This window comes from Herpailurus yagouaroundi, unplaced genomic scaffold (assembly GCF_014898765.1).
Source record: "Herpailurus yagouaroundi ecotype Mexico unplaced genomic scaffold, PumYag 246, whole genome shotgun sequence".
Classification (NCBI taxonomy): domain Eukaryota; kingdom Metazoa; phylum Chordata; class Mammalia; order Carnivora; family Felidae; genus Herpailurus; species Herpailurus yagouaroundi.
In genome coordinates, this window is record NW_024412463.1 from 5614182 (window position 1) to 5625572 (window position 11391).

The following is an 11391-nucleotide window of genomic DNA, read 5'->3' on the forward strand; positions in this document are numbered from 1 at the left end:
AATTAAGTCACCTGGTGCCAATACTGGTATGAGTCAGATATTGACTATTTTTAACAAATGAATAGAAATAGGCCAAATATCCAGTACAAGAAACCTCTGGGTGATGATCATTTTACTAGAACATGCTACCGACCATTTAAAGAAGTATCCATATGACTTCTGTATGATCTCTTTCAAATAGAAGAGGAGGGAACATTTTCAACTCATTTTATGAGGCTAGCCCTGCCCTGATAGCAAAAACAAAACAAATCCTCAAAATATTGGCGACAAGAATTAAGCAATATGTAAAAAGAATTCTATACTGTACAAAATTGGATTTATTCCATATGTGGAATCTGGCTCAACATCTGAAAAGCAGTCAAGCTGGCATTTTAAAATTAGGAGTTAAATTTCATTAATAGTCCTATAGCAATTTAAATGATCTATATCCTGTCAGGAGGGATATCCTAGTTTGTGCTTTATGATGAATTGGTCCATTTCACCTAAATCCTAAAATCTTACTACACTAATTCCCTTATCTTTACCATAGTTACAGAAGCTGTTGTGATAGCACTTGTTTCATGTTTGATATTGGTAATTTGTGTCCCTTGACTTTGTATCTTTGTCAGGTTTGTTAAAGACCCCCCCCTTTTTTTTTTTTCCTGAAGAACCAACTTTTTGCTCCCTTGACTTTGTTTTTCTGTTTTTAAGTTCACTTCTCTTTCTTGCAGTTGTTCTGGATTTTGGTCTTGTTTTTCTAGTTTCTTGAATTAGAAACTTAGATTATTAACTTGAGGCTCCTCTTTACTAAGGGAAACATGTAGTACTATGATTTTCCCTCTCAGCACTGCGTTAGCTGCATCCCACATATCTTGATACGTTTAATTTTCTTTTCTATATATTTTTCGAGAGTTCTTGTCAGATCCATAGGTTGATCTAATGGTTCGGTAAGGGGTGTCAGATTTGGGATCATTAACACAAATGCACATTAAACAAATATTCTTTCCGTGCAGGTGAATTCACTTCAAGTATAGCTTGAAACTATCAGTAAACAATGAAATGACAGAAGTCAACTACTGCTCAGTGGAAATAAACTCCACACCAACAAGAAAGTGAAATATTCAGTATGTTGTGTAAATGTAGTTTTTAATTATTCATAATACATTGTAGCCATTGCCTAAGTCCATCAAATACCCTATGAGGAGACTGACATATTGCAATGACATTGTATTACAAAAAATTTTTGAAAAAATATAAAGCAGCAAGTAAAATAAAGAAACCTCATTTGATCTACCAAAGTTATAGCTAAACCCTAAGCCTATAATTCTTATTTATGACCTCCTCTAGCTAACCAACAAATTTAACACTAGTTCTTTTTTTACTTATCTCTAACTAGAACTGGGTGGTTTTCATGAGGGGGAAAAACAGTTAAACCAATTAAATGATGTTAACATTTCTTAAATTCTGGTTTGATCTTAATTTTTTTTCATCTGATTTGTACTCAGGTAAATAGTTTCTAAATATTGCATGTAGTAAAACTAACAAACAGACTTTTAAAAAGTAGGAAGTTAAAATGTTAATAAAAATAGAATCACATTTTAAAAGTTATTTTCCTTTCAGGTAATACCTTGATCATCATGGTATCTGGAATTTTCTGTTTTGATAGAAACACAATTTTCATAGATAGTGTTAATATAAAGAATGAGATGTAACACCTAAAAGTTGTATTTACCTGTTTATATTTTTGGCTTTTAATTTGTTATACTGCAGACAGTAAAAAAAAAAGTTCTTTAAAAAAAACAATCAGGGGCTCCTGGGTGGCTCAGTCGGTTCAGCGTCCGACTTTGGCTCAGGTCATTATCTCACGGTTCATGAGTTTGAGCCCTGCGTCGGGCTCTGTGTTGACAGCTCGGAGCCGGGAGCCTGCTTCGGATTCTGTGTCTCCCTCCCTCCCTGTCTCTCTCTCTCTCTCTCTCTCTCTCTCTCTCTCTGTCTCTCACTCTCTCTCTCAAAAAAAAAAAAATAAACATTAAACAATTTTTAAAAAACCAACAAACTTCTTTACCTAATATGGTGTTAAGATGCAAGTGTCAGTGAGTTTAATACAAAGCTGTCTGCTCGTAAGATACTCTAATACATGAGAAATGAGACTCTACAGTAATTCTAGTAAATTAAAGCACTTGCAGACTCTAGGACATTGTGTTATAGCTTAGTTTAATTTTACTTCAAAGGACCATTAGGGGTAGTGTAGAAAGCTCATCTTTACGAGTTGTTTTATGAATAAGACATAAATAGATGAGCAAAAGTCTAAGCTTTAAGTGGTGTGTGAACGTGTTTAAATAAAAGCAAGAGAAATCTTAGTTTACTTTGGTTTGGTTTGTTGATCTCCTGTGTCGTCTGAATGTACAAGATTTCTTAGTTATAACAAGCCTAAAATTTAAATGTGTGAGGTATTTTTATCCCACACTGATGCCACAAGCTTCTAAAATAAAACAAATTTATGCATTAGTCTTTGAAAATGAAAACCTACATTCCAATGCCCCATACAATTTTAACATGAGTATATTTTCACGGAAATCACATTAGTAGAATCCATTTCCTGGCTGGGAAAGACGATGTTGAAGTAATTAAAATACAGCTCAAGTGCCCAAAGATATGGAATACTAGAGAAAGAAGGTGATAGAAATGGAAAAATGGGATAGAAGAGACTGGCTTGTCAGAATCCTCCTAGGACAAGGTAAATTCAAACTATGGTTATTTCCTGATTATTGGAGACAAGCATCCAATTTATATACTACATGGGCCAGGCCGATGGTGTGGAGGGCCACTGGTAAATTGCTTTGGGTGAAACTCCACTCACAAGTCTTTTTATATAGCAAAATCATATAATATGAAAGCAAAACTCAGAAGAAGAAAAGACAAAGGTCCATAGTCTTGGAGAGAAGAATGAATGAGGTGGAAAATTAGAGGTACATGCTAAGTTAAAGGCAGATGTGATTGGCAGGAAAAAGAGCTGGCCACCTCCTGTTCAAATGTAATCCCTATAAGCCACTGGTCCATTCTATAACCATCACAAAGATTCACGTGCATTCTTTCCAGTCTTCCCCTATATCAGCTGAACACTTACATAATTTTTCAGGCTAGATGTTGGTTTTCTTCTACAAGATATATGTATTCATCTGATGCATTAAGCACATACTGTGTGCCATCTAGCCTAAGCAGTATGGATATAGCCATGAAGACAAATATTGGTGACTTTTATCTGGTGGGGGAGAAAGCTAATAAAACAGAAGCAGATTGTATAGCATATTCTGTATAGTATAGTAAATACTGAGGAGAAAAATCAGGAAAGGTGGGTTGGAAATTTGGGGAGTGAGGAGAGGACTAGGGCTGATGTCAATGAACAGTAAGCTTTGAAGAGCTGGAGGATGAGTGGGAGGGGGTTATGCAGATGTCCATGCATGGACTTGCTGCAGAGCATATATGGAATGTTCCAGAACAACAAGGGAGCCATCCTGTGGCTGGCACACAGCTCCAGGGAAGGGATGACAAGTAGTGTGATACGCAGTTATGAAAATGCCAGGAGCCTGCCTTGGGCTTTTTGTTTCTTTTGTTTGTTTGTTTTTGTTTTTCTCTTTGCATGATCCACGAAGCCTTTGGATGGTTTCAAGCACAGGGCTGACATGATGGGATCTAGGTGTTGGCTCTGGCTGCCATGCTGAGAGGCCCCAGATGGCAGAAGCACAGATACTAGTTCTGCCATTTTCGACAAACTTCCATAACCTCCTTGCGCCTCTGTTTCCTCATCCACAAACTAAGGATAGTAGTACTTACTTCAGACGGTCGGTGTGTGAAATAAATGAAATATTATATGTAAAATACATAGAACCATGCCTGGCCTATATTATATGGTCACCTGTTTGTCACTATTATCATCATGGTGATGGTATGGACAAAATGTGATACAAGCTTGGAGATAAGTGGTAAGATTCTGGATACACACTTGAAGGTTGAGCAAGCAGGACCATTTACCGTTTTTCTGTAGCTTGCAATTATGAGTGCGTGTCATCAGTCTTACTAGCCTGATACTTGAACTCACTTTGCATTGCCCAAAGTATGTCTATTTCTAGAGTCATTGGCCTGGGCTTTAATGGCGTCTTCTGTGGGCCAGAACTGGGGAACTGTTCATGTTCACTTAGTGGCAAATGAGGAAAGCATCTTGTTTTGGTCTGGCTCTGTCCCTTCTCCACCCATAGGTGTAGAAATATAATATGTAATATATAACCGTTAAAATCTTTTGGGTGTCTCTTATGTCTCATGGGCTGTGCTCTGCATTCTCCATATTCATATAAGGAAGGTGAGTCCAGAAGAGTCTAGAATCTTGCCCATATACACAGGTAGGGAATAGTAGAGTTGGGTTTGAAACCAAGCTTCCTGACTGCCTAGCCCACGCAGCAGACCCCACTCCGCCTGGACCGCCTGCCCCGATTCTGGGGTTTCTGTCTCTCATTCTTCCTTCCCAACTGTCCTTTCCAGAAGAGATGAGAGCGTACAGAAACATTGGTAACACTTAAGCCAGTTTTCTCAACTTCAGGGATGCTTTTAGTGGTTCAGCAATGAGCGGTGGCCACCTAGATAAAGCGGGCAGGGGTGGTACAGGATAAAACTAATAGTAGACTGAGGTCTCCAAATTATCTGTGGATTTTCGCTTCCTGGGACCTCCATTCAACAGAGTGTTCTTTCCAGGGGCCAGTAGTAAAGGGATTGCATAAAGCTCTATAATTCCCTCTTTAAAAACAACTGATTTGTTTCTTGGACTTCACAGCCTGTTACCTCTCACAGGAATCAAACCCCTAAAGACGAGGATTGGAAACGAGAACTGGAAACATGTGAAAGCCCAGACACAACCCTAATCCACTTGAAAAAAAAAAAAGTGACAACTTTCTTTCCTTTGGATTAAATTACTGGTGTATATTTTTTTCTGGAGATAAGTCTTATTACTGATGTTTGGAGGCAGGGTTGCAGGAGGTTTTAAATATCTTCAGGAGAGGGGAACACTTTTTTTCTATCAGGGTCACTTGAAATTATTTACTAAATGATTTAGCTCAGCTCCTTTTAGAAAGAAACAAAAGATTTGCAATCCTTTGGCTGTTCTCACTGATAATACTCACCGCACCAGACAACCACATGTATTTCGTTCATCTAAGTGAAGAGCAATTCTCTTGCCTTGAATGTCAGGGTGACCACTGAGATTTGAATTAATGTTAAAAACAAAGTCTGATATTCCGAGTTAACCATTTCTGAGAAATACACATGAGAGTGACTGATACTGTTCGACTGTATGAGTTATTTTGTATGCGTGGATGGGTGGACAGGTGGCTGGGTAGATAGATGCTACTTTTGATTATAGAACGGAAGAATCATTTTGGTTACTTTTTTCTTTTTCTGGAATGTTTTGTTATTGCATAAACTTTAGCAAATACAGACATGTACGAAGATGAAAATATCACCTTTAAAAAGACATCTGCCTTTTTTCCCTGTTGGTTACCAGTGTCCAAACCCACATTTCAAAGGAAGAATGAAGACTTTGGTGGAGAGGAAGGCCCTCCCCGCTTCAGAAGCCTAAAGGGAACAAATACATATATGTTGTTTCTCCTCCCCAGATGCTGAGCTGTGGGCATGTGAGTTAGGCCCGTGCACATGGAGTCTTCCTGTTGGGATTCTGAATTTTGAGCCCGTGATGCAAAAGTGGCAGGACCTTTGGATTTCATTCAGGGCCGTGCTGTTTCAGGAGGTGACAGCCAAAGTGAGGCCAGTGGCTGTGGTGTCCTTCTGCAGTGGTGACAGTGGGGCCCAGGAGCAGCATGCTGACAGGGCTCTTTGTGCAACTTGGCCTTGGCTGCTTACTGACTCCAGCACCTTTCAAGCCCTGTTCCCTGGCTTCCTGTCTCTCTTGTGAGCCAGCCAGTAGCCCATGTGCACCTGCATTCTATTTAAGTAGCCAGGAGATGTTTCCTGTAGCCTACAACTCGGGACCTAATGGATAAAGCATCTGTAGATATTTACTTTAAAACTATTTTTGGTGGTCAAAACAACCCATGCTAAATTGTAGAGAAGAAAATATCTAAGCAAAAAAGTACCCCCCCCAAAAAGCCCAGCTATAATCTCACCACCCAGAAACAACAGATTTTAATATTTTGGTGAAGATCCTTCCCATACTATTTTTCACATACAAAAATAGGATTACAGTAGGTCTGCTAGTCTACTGCCTGCTCTTTGCTCAATGGTTTATAATCAAAAAACCTTATGCAGCAGCATTGCTCTTACAAAAGAAGCAGAAGGGAAGTGGGATTTATTGGGAAACCCTGATTTTAACTCCAGTTCAATATCTCTTTTTCTTTTTTCTTTATTGAAATATCATTAGCAGACAAAAATTGTGTATCACTATGTATTCATAGACGTGGACGTGTACATACAATTATATCTCAGTGGTTCTCCACTGGGAGTGATTTCATACTCAGGGGAGTATTGGCAATGTCTGGAGCCATTTTGGGCTGTTACAACTGGTGGGGATGCTACTGACATCAGTGGGGAGAGATTGGGGATGCTGCCAAAGTCTAGAATGAACAGGACAGCCTCCACAAGACAGCACAATAATTGATAAGTGTATACACCTAAATTTACTACCTGATTCTTTATTGTAGGATACTTAGTTGGTTTCCAGATTGCAGTGTTATGATTAGTGCTGTTTGTGAATACCCTCGTGTATACACATGCACGTCTTGGCACACATTCCTAATTAGTCCCTTTAGGTAAACATCTAAGCTAGAATCGCCAAGACGATAGATATAATGATTTTTAGAGCTCTTTATAAACACACCAAGATTACCTTTTTGAAGAGTCATCCCATCTCCCACTTAATCCTCTGAAAATCCGCTGGGTATCCTGTCATCTCCATATCTTCACCACAACGAGTGTGAATACGGGCACCTGGGTGGCGCCATCGGTTGAGCATCTGACTCTTGGTTTTGGCTCAGGTCATGATCTCCTGGATCGTGAGTTCGAGCTCCACGTTGGGCTCAGTGCTGCTGGTGCGGAGCCTGCTTGGGATTCTCTCTCTCCCTCTTTCTCTCTGCCGGTCCCCTGCTATCTCTCTCAAAATAAATGAAAAATAAGCTTAAAAAAACTAGCGTGGCTAATTTTTAAAAATATTTGCTGGGCAAAAATAGAATGTAATTTTATACGTCTTTCTTTCATTATTGGCGCAAAACTAAAATAATAGTTAAAATTGGCTTCCTCCACTTTAATTATAGTGCTCTCTAACTATAATGATGTTGACTGTTGATTTCAGATAGTTTTCTTTTTTCTTAATGTTTAAGAAAATGTTTAACTCCATTTAAGAAAGTGGAAGTTATTGTTGACCATTTGTCAAATGATCTTGTTGTGAATGAATTAATCTTTCATTATTTGAATCAATGTCAAAGCTATGTGACCTTGAGCAAGCTACTAAATCTCTCAAGGACTGTGTGAGGTTCTGCACAGATGAAAAGATCAGGGAAAAGTGGAGATTGAATTTAGAGTTAATTTTCTCAGTTTGGATACCTGGGAGGATTTGGAAGGAGCCAAGCAGCGGGCAGTCAGACTGAATTTGCTTCTGCAGTAAAGCATTTTTCTTCTTATCTGTTTCGGCAGCCTGGGGTCTGTCTTAGAAGCAGCCCCAATCTAACCATACCTGCTGAAGGTAAGAAGAGAAAAAGCGATATTGGCACAGCCATCATGGTGGCCGCTGCTACCTGGTGCACACGGCAGGGGAGTGGGTGCAATCCGGATGTTCCCTCCCAATGCCAGGTGACCACCCACCCTCTTTTCCTCTTTAAAATCCCGGATGCTTTTTTCTTTACTCCCCCAAATGGAATGCATGTGTTCATATCCAGGACAAATGGAGACTCTTTTCAGTCCCAGTTTTGTATGTACTTCTTCAAAGCCAGTATTCCCAGTTTCTGTTAAGTGAGTAGCCCTTTGCCTTGTATATAGTGCTGTTACCAATTTTTCGGCTTTCCATTGGGCATTTCAATGGGATCTGAGAGAAGAGGTGGATGTTCGTGTTCAGATACTACTCCCGAGTCTCATTACTTGGCTGAGTTCATGCCTTTGCCAGCTTCTGTTTTCTTGTTTTAGGATTACTGTGGATTTATCTTCATGTTTATTTCAAACATCTTATTGAACTCTATTTAAGATATTTAAAAGGATTATTTTGGCTATTTCATTCTTGACTTTCTAGAAACCACCTCTCAAAGTACTCAGGTTCATGTTTTCTCTTCCTGATTGGCTTTATTGTTTGATTACGTTTTATTTATTGAGAGAAAGAGAGAGCATGCACGCATGCACGTACAAGCCTGGGAGGGGCAGTGAGAAGGACAGACAGAATTCCCAGCAGTCTCCACGCCATCAGCACAGAACATGATGTGAGGCTGGAACTCACAAACCCTGACGTGGGGCTCAAACTCAGATCTCGACCTGAGCCGAGATCAAGAGCCAATGCTTAACTGACTATGCCACCCGGGCACCCCCTGATTGGCTTTAATTGGCTATATATAGTTAAGTTTCTTTTTCTAATTATTTATCTTTAAGAAGGAGAGATCTGTAACAAAATTGTATCTAACACCTAAGTATTTCAATGGCTATTGGGTCTACCCACTAACATTTGAACAACGTCATTTTTTTTTTTTTTTTTTTTTTTTTTTTTTTTACCAATGCATTCTTGGAAATAAGACTTTGGTAATTCTATCCAAACAGCAAATTGTCCAGGTAGCACATAATATTTTTTTATGAAAAGGGAGCAGAACATGTGGGTCACTACAAAGGATGGTTTTGTCCTCCGTGTGCATTTCTTGACAACATACCCGGGCTCTCAAAACATGGGAAGATGGTTTCTGTGCCTAGTAGTTTGACCAAGTCTAGAATCCTGTTCACTTAATATTTTAATTGTGGGCTAATCTTTTCCTATGCCCACTATAAACCAGTAGAGTATGTTAACAAACAATCTCTATCACATGTTTTATATCGCAAGTGTTTTCATTTCTTGAGATATACTTTATGTCATACAAACTTCTATTTTTGTAGCAGAATGATGACAAGAATGAGCGATAACAGGTATTGAACACATAATGGTTCAGTTAACTATTACCATGTAACTAAACACCTCAACGTTTATTGGATTCAATACTAAATTGCATTAAAGATAGAAGTCTGTGGGTTGGTTAGGAAGTTCTGCAAATTAGGGTTACCCATGGCTGATTTGGGGCTGGCTGGCTCATACATGTGCTTGTATAGCCTTTTCAAGGTAAGCTAACTGCAGGCAAATGGAAGTCTTGGCTGGGACCCATCTCCTCATCTCTCTTCTGTGTGGTCTCTCGTTATCTACCAGGATAGATTGGGCTTATTTTCATGGTGGAGGCATGGTTCCAAGAGAAAATAAAAGTATCCAGGACCTCTTGAGACCTTGGCTTGGAACTAGTAAACCATTATTCCTGCCACATTCTGTTGGACAAAGCAAGTCAAAAGGCCAGGCCAGGCCAGGCCAGATTCACAGAAGGGAGAAATCACCTCCGCCCCTTGATGGAAGGAGCTACAAAGCCATATGGGGAAAGATGACGAACTGAGGCCATTTATGCAATCATTTTTACCATAGCTTACCTATGTGTCAGTCTCTGTTTTAAATACTGCATATATATTTCATTTAGTTATCACAATATATAAGGTCAACATAATATTAGTATTTCTATCTGAAGGCAAATAGCATGTAGGTGTGGTTGGGAAAGCAAGGGAATAGTACTCAGGCATTTGAAGAAACAGTCTTTGTAGAGAATAGAAAGGGGGCTATTCTCTTTTATTTCCATCCTGTGTATTTCTAAACCAGAGAGAAGAGAAAGGGAGAGTGAAAGCAGCTTTTATGATGGTAAGTTTTCTCTTTATCAGATGGTTAAGTATGTGTTAGAAAACTAATGATGCAATAGATTGGTTGGAATTATGAGTTTTTATTTCCAAATTTGTATCAATATTTCAGTATAATTTTGGAGCAGGCTTACCTGAGGACTGCTTATCAGATTCTGTTTAGAATCCTAGAAATTTCTTTGAAATAGACCTTAGTCTTGGCTAACCCTCTATTCCAGAACACTTCACTGAGTCCAGCTCACTCTCTGGTGAGTCTAAGTAACTTGTGGCCAGACAGCTCTTGCTGGGATTGTTAAGGAGTACCTTTTTTTTTTTTTTTTAAGTTTATTTTTTGAGAGAGAGCTTGTGTACAGGGTGGGGGAGGGGCAGAGAGAGAGGGAGAGCGAGAATCCCAAGCAGGCTCCCCACTGTCAGCACAGAGCCCGACACAGGGCTAGATCCCATGAACCAGGAGATCATGACCTCAGCTGAAATCAAGAGTTGGGACGCTTAACCAACTGAGCCACCCAGGTGCCCCTAATGAATGCTTCCCTAAGTTGAGGCAAAATCTGCTTTAATTTTATTCATTGGTCACCTCTGTGAATATCCTATGTGGTTAAACATTGCCCCATCATTTTCTATTCCCTTGTTTTAGTTTTTTTTTTTTTCCCCCACAGTAATTTATATTTCCTTATTTGATTGTACTCATTTTGGTTTATTTGTATATTCTTCCTACCAGAATGTGGACTCCATGAAATCAGGAACTTGATTTTGTTCCTTGTGTATAAAGTTTCTAGAATAAGGCCTAGCACGTAGTAGGCGCTCAAGAAACCTTGCTGACCAAATGAATGCCCTTTTTGAGTACTTCTTATTATATCTCACCGTTCAATGTGTGTGAGTTCTACAAATATGAGAATTCTGACTTCTGTGCATTTGCCAACATTTCTGAAAGAATGTTGAATAAGTTAGTTATATAAGAAACAATATGGAAGGCATAGAAGCTTCTACCACTGAGATATTAGGCAAAATCAACATTATATGGGTCATCACTCAAAGTTATGAATCTCCTCCTTTAAGCTATATTCTCCTGTAACCAAAATAGCATCTAGATCAGATAAAACATGGTTAAAGATAGTAATACTATATGTAGAAAGAAGGAATGTATCCATGAAAAGGAGTAGTAGGCAACCATGAGATTAACAGAATGAGAACATGCACAGAAGAAAATTCAGAGATACCCATCCCTGGGAGAGGATTGGAGCATCTTTGTGTCTAAGAAGCTGTGTCTCTAGTAGGGAGGTATATGAACCATCGGACTCTGTGAGCCATTAAACATGCAAATAGATATTTATCAACTCCACTTAATCTGGTACTACAAAACTAAATAACCCTCTGATAATTTTGCTTTTGTCACAGCTGGCCTACAGGGAAGGAATGTGCAGTCAAGCTGATACTAGTATCCTGTTTACTTGATAATTT